We start from the raw sequence: 10,414 nt of genomic DNA on the forward strand, positions 1-10,414 counted from the left end.
AGTGATGTCTATTCAACCTCTACGTTTTAGTATAAATAGAAGAGGACTTGAAGTAATTTGTCACACACACTCACTCTTGTGATCTCAATTCATCCTGTTTTGGGTTTGATGAAGATGAGAGCTAGAGGGAGTACCCTAGGGTATACGCTGCCCTAGATAACATGCCCTAGATCTAAATGCAGTCATGGGAGAATAAGCTCTATGTTGCTCAAAATGCCGGAAAAGCTGGAAAAGTTGGAACTGCCGGAAAAGTTAGAACTGTCGGAACTGCCGGAAAAGCCGAAACTGCCAGAAAAGACGGAACTGCAAGAAAAGTCGGAATTATTGAAAGCCAGAACTGCCAGAAAATCCAAAATTGCCAGAAAGTCGGGAACTGTCGGAAAAGCTGGAACTGTTGGAAAAGCCAAAAAAGCTGGAACTGCTGAAAAAGCTGAAATTGCCTGCAAAGCCAGAAAAGTCATAACTACCGAAACCGTCGGAACAGCCGAAGCATCTGTCTCCGAAGGAGGGCAACCTGCAAGGGGCAGCTAACTAAAGTTAGGGACAACAAGCAAGCAAGGTGCAGCCAACACATAGGTCAGGATGGCAACATGGTGCAACAAAGCCACATAATGCAGTACGGTGATAGGTACAGTCATGATGAAATGCAGCATAGCAATCGCTGAGTGCAGATCAGCGATGAGTACAACATTGGGTGCAGATCCCTGATAAGAGCAGCGCAATGATTGAAACAGCACAGTAACAGAAGCAGCATCATGAATTGCATAGCATGGTCATTAAGTGTAGCACTGTGATGATAAGTACAGCATGGTGCAGCACGGTGAGGTGCAGCGAGTGGACGAGATGCAGCACTGTGATGGGTGAAGGAGTCACCTTGGAGAATCAGTTGAAGCAACATGTCTTCAACTGATCTCATGTAGATATAGAAAGTCAAAATGTTGACTTTTGTTGTAAATGTAATATCTCTCTCTCTCTACTAAACTATTGAAGAACATATAAGAAGAATTGATCAAGGGTTTCCCCACAATGGGGTTTGTCTCTGGCTAGCGCCACATCTTGTGTCCTCTTGTCTTGGCTTGTCTTCTGCAATTTATATTTATGTTCTATCTGCAGTTTACTTTAATGCTGATGTGATTGCTAATCTGGAAAAGATATTGAGCTAGCTGTGAAAATTGAAATAAACTGCTCTAGCATAGAACATGCCTAAAATTAACAAGAAAGTAAGGATTGTGTTACTACTGTGATGAGAAATACTCCCCGGGACATAAATGCAAGGAACCCAAATTCTTTCAAATTGATGCTACTGATCACAGTTCATCTGAGGAAGCCCTACCATTTGAGGGACCAGAGGACAATGAGGACAACCACCCGGACAATGACCTCCCAGCTACAACTGAAGAACCAATTATCTCGCTTCATGCTTTGGCAGGAATTTCTTCTCCCCAAACTCTCAAAATCAGAGGTTTTATTAAGCATCGCCCTGTAGTAGTCTTGATTGATAGTGGCAGTACGCATAACTTTATCCATCAAAGAGTCGCCGAAGCAGTGCATTGTTTTGTCAGAGCAGTCTCTAATTTCCAGGTCCAAATTGCTAATGGGGGGACAATGAAATGTGAAGGCCGCTGTGAAAATGTCAAACTTCAAATGGGGGCTTATCACCTAAAGACCCACATGTTTGCCATCAACATGGCTGGGTGTGACATTGTCTTGGGTGTTGAATGGATCCGCACACTCGGCCCAATCACAATGGATTTCCAGGAGTTATATATGAGCTTTAAGCAAAATGACCACACGCATACCCTCCGCGGACTCTAGGTAGGTGCTCCTTCTATCATCAGCTCGCATAGGATGGAAAAATTGTAAAAAAAGGGCCACCATGGAGTTATAGCCCAATTTAATGCCATCCAGGCCTTCGAACACACTTCTCTTCATATTCATCCTGAGATGCAACATGAGCTTCCACCCTTGAGAGGGGAACATGATCATAGCATTACTTTGGTCCCAAGGGCACAACCACCAAATGTGCGCCCATATAGATATCCTTTCGCCCAAAATAATGAAATTGAAAAAATCATCAAGGAACTCCTGGAAGCCGGTGTCATTCATCCTAGCATTAGTCCTTATTCATCGCCTGTGGTCATGGTGCTCAAGAAAGATGGGGAATGGCATATGTGTCCAGACTTCAGGGCCCTCAACAAGCTTACAGTCAAAGATAAATTTCCCATCCCGGTTGTTGATGATTCGTTGGATGAACTAAATGGGGCTCAATTCTTTACTAAGCTCGACCTTTGCTCGGGCTATCACCAAATTCGCATGAAAGAAATAGACATTCCAAAGACTACTTTCCGAACTCATGAAGGCCATTATGAATTCCCGGTCATGCCATTTGGTCTCTATAATGCCCCATCCACTTTTCAGAGCCTCATGAATCACCTGCTCAAACCATATCTCAAAAAATTTGTCCTTGTTTTCTTTGATGACATCCTCATCTACAGCCTCACCTGGGAAAACATCTTTAGCGTGTAGATCTACCCTTGCAACTGCTCCGGAAGCATAAATTATTTGTCAAATTGTCCAAGTGCTCCTTTGGCATGGAAGAACTTGAGTATTTGGGCCACATTATGGGGCGTGAAGGTGTCAAGGTGGATCACAAAAAGATCCAGGCAATGCAGGATTGGCCTCAACCAAAGACCTTGAAGAGTCTGAGGGATTTTTGGGTCTCACCGGCTACTATCGCAAATTTTTCCGCAATTATGGTCGCATTGCTAGACCCCTCACTCACCTTCTCAAGAAAAATTCATTCCTCTAGAATGATGAAGCACAACAGGCATTTATAGCTCTCAAACATGCCATGTGTTCCACTCTCGTATTGGCACTATCTGACTTCACCAAATCTTTTGTGATTGAATGTGATGCTTCAGGTACGGGTATTGGGGTTGTCTTAATGCAGGAAGGTTGACCCTTGGCCTTCACTATCCAACAACTAAGTGGGAAAAATCTGGGACAATCTATCTATGAGAAGGAGATGATGGCCATCTTACATGCAGTAGATACCTGGCGACCATACTTATTGGGGCGGCATTTCCAAATCCGCACAGACCATCAAAGCCTTATATATTTTTTGTAGCAACGCCTATCCTCGCCACAACAAAATAAATGGCTAGCCACAATGTTGGGATATGATTATGAGATAATTTACAAGAAAGGGCGCGAAAATGTCGTAGTGGATGCTTTATCACGCCAATTTGAAGAGGAAAGCACCCTACTAGCAATCTCTCTTCCCTTTCCAGAGTGGATTGAAGAGGCTCGCCAGGAATGGTTTTCACATCCTTCGCTCTCCCAAATCATTAATAAATTGCAGGCAGATCCAAATTCCACAGCAGGCTACTCTTGGCAGGATGAGATTCTTAGCTACAAGGACAAAGTAGTGATATCACCAACATCCACCCTCAAAAGTCGCATTTTGGCAGAGTTGCACTCATCTCCCACTGCAAGCCATTCAAGCTTTCAAAAGACTTATGCTCGCACTCAACGTTCATTCTTTTGGACAGGCATGAAAAAGGACATTCTTACTTTTGTAGTTGAGTGTGATGTGTGTCAGCGCCACAAAGGAGAAACAGTCAAATCCCCAAGCACCTTACAGCCATTGCCCATCCCTGCCTCAATCTGGACGGAGGTTTCTATGGATTTCATTACTGGTCTTCTGAAGTCAGGCAACAAGTCAGTCATCATGGTGGTTGTGGACAGACTTTCTAAGTATGCTCATTTTTGCACCCTACCCCACCCTTTTACACCCACTTTGGTGGCTCAATCTTTCATGGACCAGATCTTCAAATTGCATGGCATGCCCACTTCCATTGTGTCTAATCGTGACCCGATCTTCACCAGTAACTTTTGGCAGGAACTCTTCAGGCTACAAGGTACCCAACTACAACTCAGTACTTCCTATCATCCCCAAATTGATGGTCAAACTGAAGCAGTCAACAAATGTCTAGAGACCTACCTCAAGTGTTTCACTTCAGAAAAGAAACATCTATGGGTACAGTGGTTACCTCTAACAGAATGGTGGTATAATACTAACTATCATGCCACCACCAAGATAACTCCATATGAAGCAGTTTATGGTCAACTCCCTCCTTACCTACTTCTTGTATCCAGGGATGATCGAAGGTACAAGCAGTGAATCAACTCCTACAGAACCGTGTAGCCATACTTGCCCACCTTAAAGAGAATCTCCATCAAGCTCAAAATTGCATGAAGCAACAGGCAGACCAACATCGTTCAGAGCACCAATTTCAAGAAATGGATCAGGTATTCTTGAGGCTGCAACCATATAAGCAAACATCACTCAAAGACAAGGGTTGTCAGAAATTATCTCCAAAATTCTACGGATTGTATCAAATACTTCAGCGCATCGGAGAAGTAGCCTACAAGCTAGCCTTGCCACCCACTGCAAAAATCCATCCCGTCTTCCATGTCTCATGCCTCAAGAAAGTGGTTGGGAACCATTACAGAATTCAAACCAGTCTACCGGAATTGGATGAAGAAGGTTCAATCTGGCTCCAACCTGAACAGGTTCTTGACACGCAAGAACGGCACCTGCGCGGCCACACAATCAAGGAAGTCCTCATCAAGTGGAAAGACACCTCTCCAGAAGATGCGACCTGGGAACCAGCCACTGTCCTTCAGCAGTTTCCGCAGCTTCAACCTTGAGGACAAGGCTATTTTTATGGGGGTGAGCATGTTAGGGTCCAAGTTCCAACCCTAACCCCCTTATTTATGTAAATAGGGTCGAGTCATAGTTAGAGTTAGTTAAAGAGTCAATAAAGCCCATATTAATAATTGTAAGTGGTTGACCCACATTTAAAGAAGGGACCACAGTTAGTTGCAAATGGGCCATGGTATTAGATAGATGGTATTAATAACAACCATGGTATTGACCCATGGTATTGCATGTATGAATCCTATATTAAGGATAGAGACTCCCCTTGAGGAGCGTCATGTCTTATTTTGTAATCGAGCCCAGCTCTATTGGAGGTTGCCCCCTCGAAGAGGCAAGTGAACATTGCTTTCCTTTCTGAATACTAAAATACATACTGTTATTTCTCATTGTTCTGTGTTCTGGGTATATTTCTTTGCATATTTGGTATTCTGGTATCTTCTCACAGGTCAAAAGCATAACAATGTACCCGATCTAAAGAAGAACCTAGTGTCTATGTCGGCGATGGAGGACAAAGGATTCAAGGTGGCATTCATTGATGGAAAGGTACGTGTTTGGAAAAGAAATTTCAAAGAAGCACTTACTCTTGGATTCAGGATTGACAGCCTATATCAAGTTGGAGGAAGTCCATTGGGAGCTCTGTCTTGCAACACATCTCTTCAATCCGAATTATGGCACCGGAGGTTTGCTCATCTACATTATAAGGATCTACCCAATGCAAGGAAGATGGTGACAGGTATGCCCGAATTACAAGTAGAACATGAAGGTGTTTGTCAGGGATGTGTCGAAGGAAAACATACAAGGGAACCATTCCCCTCAAGTGATAGCAAGACTACCGACATTTTGCAATTGGTTCATTTAGATCTATTTGGTATGTTGCCCGTGACACCTTTGGGAGGATATTTATATTATGATATTTTTGTGGATGACTTCTCCCGCAAAACTCGGATTTATTTCTTGAAGAAGAAGGACGAAGTGTTTACATGGTTCTGTTCTTTCAAAGCCTTGGTCGAAAATCAAATAGGGAAGAAGATCAAAATATTAAGGACCGATAATGGAACCGAATATGAATCAAATGAGTTCAATGACTATTGTAGAGAAGTTGGCATTAAAAGGGAGACTACTACCGCATATACTCCTGAGCAAAATGGTGTTGCTGAATAGAAGAATTGTTCTATTATAGAAGCCACTCGTGCCATGCTTTATGATCAAGGCCTTCCGAAGTTCCTATAGGGAGAAGTTGCCAACACTACCATGTATGTTCAAAATCGATGCCCTCATCAAGCATTGGAATCCAAAACTCCTGAGGAAGTTTTCACCAGTAAGAAACCTGATGTTTCTCACTCTAGAATTTTTGGTAGCCCCGTGTATTTTCATGTGTCGAAAAAAAAGAGAAGCAAATTAGATGCATCTAGGAAGAAAGGAACATTTGTGGGCTACACTGAAACTTCAAAGTCATATAGAATCTATGTGCCTGGTCAAAGAGAAGTGGAGATAAGTCATGATGTCACCTTCATGAAGATGTTGCCCTTGGGAAAATTAGGAACCTTCCTATTCCAAGGAAGGACAAAGAAGCAGATATAGGAAAACAGGGAGAACTACAGGATGAACCGATGCCCGATGCTGAAGGACCGATGGATCCCATTGATCCACCTCCCCATGAGCCCTCCTCCTCAAAAAGTTAGGGACACCGTTGAAGATGCTGAAAGACATATCACATCAAGGGGGGCATTTCGCGAAAGTAAGAAGTTGAATAGGTACCAAGGGTACTTCGCTGCCATGAGCACCATTTTACAAACTGAGCCTTGCACATTCGAAGAAGCTGTGAAGCACCAAGTTTAGAAGGATGCTATGAATGAAGAGTATGAGTCGATTATGAAGAACGATGTCTATGATGTGGTCCCTAGACCCAAGGGCAAATTTGTTGTCACCTCGAAATGGCTCTACAAGATCAAGCATGGTGTTGATGAAAGTGCTGAAAAATTCAAGGCCAGGTTTGTTGCTCGAGGCTTTTCTCAAAAGTGGACTATGATGAGATATTTGCACCAGTTGCCCGATATACCACCATCCATTCGATCATTGCCCTTGTTGCCTCCCAAGGATGGAATTTACATCAAATGGATGTCAAGACCGCCTTCTTGCATGGTTCACTTAAGGAGGAAGTCTATGTTGAACAACCCAAGGGGTTCGAAGTTCAAGATCGGGAGACACATGTATGCAGGTTGAAGAAAGCCTTTTATGGGTTGAAGCAAGCTCCCCAGGCTTGGCATGAGAGGATCGAGAGTTATCTGATGAAGTTGGGTTTTACAAGAAGTGAAGTTGATCAGAACCTTTACTTTAAGGTTGAAAATGATAGACCTCTCATCTTGGTACTTTATGTGGATGACCTCTTTCTGACAGGTGCAGACCCTCATATTTATCAATGCAAGAGGGAGTTGGCTTCCAAATTCGAGATGAAGGACCTACGATTGATGCACTACTTCCTAGGCTTGGAGGTCTGGCAAAAGCCAAGTGAGATTTTCCTTTCCCAAGGAAAATACATTGTGAAGCTACTTGAAATATTTGGGATGGTGGATTGTAAGTCCGTGACTACTCCGATGGAACTTAACTTCAAGAAGTTATGCGAAAGTGTTGTTGGGTCCGAGTTGGGAAATCCTTCTGAGTATTTTCAACTCGTGGGGGCCCTGATGTTCTTGGTGAACTACCGTCCGGACATATGTTTTGTAGTGAATAAATTGAGTCGTTTGTCAAAAATCGAGAGGTATCACTGCTAAGGAAATCCTCTGTTGGGTAGGCTAGTTTTGGCACCCAAATTGTACTCTAATATTGCTTAATAAGAAAAACCCTCAAATAGTTGCACCGGTTTTCCCACATTGGGTTTTTCCGGGGACATTAGTCCAAAAATAATGGTGTCATGTGGTGTGTTTGTTTTTGTTTCTTTTAGTTGTTGATCTGTAATATGTTGAGCATGCACTGGTGTTTATTTCTAGAATTTACTTTGTAAATAACTTGTTAAGGAAAAATAACAAGTAGGTAGGAAAAAATCAGAAAAAATGCATGAAGGGTTTCTAACTAAGTAAACCTAGAAACTTCAACATGGTATCAGAGCGTGATTGCAGATCACAAGAGGACTAAAAGACATCAGCCAAGTGGAGCAATGGCAGCAAAAAACAGTTATCCTGAGGTGACAGAAGTTGTTTCTAGCAACGCAGAAGCCAGGGAGTGTGACGCAGAGCCAGCCAGGGCCACGCAGAGAAAGTCGGGAGCTACGCAGAACCACAGAAAGGCCAGTGTTGCTGACACAGAGGGCCAGAGGGCCGACACAGACCCATCTGGGGTGACGTAGAGCCAACATGAGGTAGAAAGGGGCTGATGCAGTTCACAAAGAGGCAGTTGTTGGGGTCTAGAAGGCTGCAAGAATATTGCATAGTGGAGATGATGAGGTACTGTAGTCAGAATAGTACCAGACAGAGCAGGGCCAGAGGAGTTGTTACCGAGGGTTTCTAGCCGAGGAACCCGAATCAGCAATGCAATTGCACGAGTCAATCAGAGTAGGGGGCATCTCGATAAGCGGCAGAAGGATTTCCAAGAGGGAAATCGGGACTCAGAGGGAGTCCAGAAGAGAACTTCCAGACGAGAAGTAGAGACTCAGAGGAGTCGAACAGAGAACTTCCAGGAGGGAAGTAGAGGAGCATCATAGTACTACACGAGGTAAGAGACCAGGATAGACTGGACGGAGCATCGAACTTTGCAGTCTGGAAGGCCAGAATCTTATCAGTGCTTGACAGGAATCGCGTTAAGAACTTCGCCTTGAAGGTAATAGCTGACCCAGTCGACCCAAATGATAATGACAAGTACGAAGAGGCGATGGCGAGGGCCAAGTGCATTGTTCTTGACAGGGTCAAGGATCATGTGGTACCACATATAGCCGAGAAGGAAACGGCATTTGAGATGTGGGAGGCTCTCAAGATGCTGTATCAGCATACTTCTGTGCAGAGAAGAATGCTGCTCGAGAACCAGATGAGGTCGTATAAGATGAAGAAGGGTCAATCAATTGACACCTTCCTCAGAGGACTTAATGAGATCCGAGACTAGTTGACCGCTATAGGAGCGACACTAGATCAGGAGCTCATGGTGAGGACAGCCCTAAATGTTGTCTCAGAAGATTGGGAAGTATTTGTCCAGAGTATCCTGGGCAGAGGGACTCTCCCACCTTCCGACGAGATGTGGGCAGCTCTTCGCCAGGAAGAGATCAGATAGCAGTCAAAGACAGGTAGCAGCAGCAAAGGGATAAAGGTCAAGCAGAAGGAGGAGGATGTGGGCCTAGCATCTGAGGGAAAGCAGGAAAAGTGGAAGAAGAAAGATCTCTCCAAGATCAAGTGCTTCCACTGTGGGGAGCTGGGTCATTATGTGACCCAGTGTCCAAGGAAGAAGAGTAAGGGAGAGTCTTCTGAGACTAAGGCAGCGCCAGCACGGGTAAAGAATGAAGTTTTGACAGACGATGACTATGCCATGAGTGCACACACACACACCACTTGAGCAGAAGTGGGGAAACATCGAGTTGTATTCAGGGGGACTATAGGCGATGAGGGGCAGGATCCTCGAGGTACCCAGCCTTTTGGATTAGACCTTACTACGAAAGCCCCAACGAGGAGTAGTAGGACTGGCTGAGTGGGTAGAGATAGATGCAAATGGAGCGGAAAAGAGAGCTACAGTGCAAGAGTCTCGAGACAGCGCGAGGCTAGCAGGCTGCAACAGTGCGAGAGGCACAGGAATGTTGCACCAGTGCGGGATGGCACAGAGAGGTGTGCAACAGTATGAGATGTAGCGAGTTGTTACAGGAGCGCAGAGGTCAGAGAGGGAGCACTTATGAGAAGCGGAGGAAGCTTCAGCATCAGGAGGGTCTCTAGCCCAACATAGAGGTCAGAGTTGGGAGATCAGTTACTTACTTCTCAGTAACTGAGTTGCAGTGCAGCAGTGGGCAGCATGATGAGAGGAAATGCAGTGCAGATGCAGCAGTGGCAATGGCAGAGCCATGGGCAGCAGCACAATGCAGCATGATGAGAGGAGATGCAGTGCAGATGCAGCAGCGGCAGTGGCAGAGCCATGGGCAGCAGCACAGATGCAGAGGGAGTTGTCGTATAGATGCAACAATGGCAGTGGCAGAACCATGGGCAGCAGTACAGGATACAACAGTGCAGAGGATGGTAGGCAGCAGGCCTAGCATCAGCACAGGGACTGATGCCAGATGATCAGAGTAATACTCAATGAGGAGTATTGCTAGAGCACAGTCCTCACTAAGAGGGAGTGTTGATTTGGGGTTGCATCAGATGTGCTCTAGCCACGAAATTTGGTAGAGAGGTTGGCGCACAAGAGATCTCCAATACCCAGAAGGGTTTGGGCAGATTCTAAATAGATCAACAGATATTAAAATAGTTAATATTTTTAATGGAGTCCCTAAGTCTAAACTTAGGCAAAATAAAATATTAATTTGTATTAATATGAATCTGTGTTAGAATGGTCCAAAAGACATGGATCAAACCAGATCTAATCTTAGCCGTTGATTAGGGACTTAATCTCAGTTGTTGAGATGTCAACAAGAAAAGTATAAGAGGAGGCTTGAGGGTCACTTGGAGAATACACCAGAATGATCAGTCATTCTATTCTCTAGAGCAAGGTTTACTAAGAGAGATA

The sequence above is a fragment of the Pinus tabuliformis genome, chromosome 9, assembly GCF_031772625.1.
Source record: "Pinus tabuliformis cultivar Carrire ecotype Pingquan chromosome 9, CPIR1, whole genome shotgun sequence".
Taxonomy (NCBI): domain Eukaryota; kingdom Viridiplantae; phylum Streptophyta; class Pinopsida; order Pinales; family Pinaceae; genus Pinus; species Pinus tabuliformis.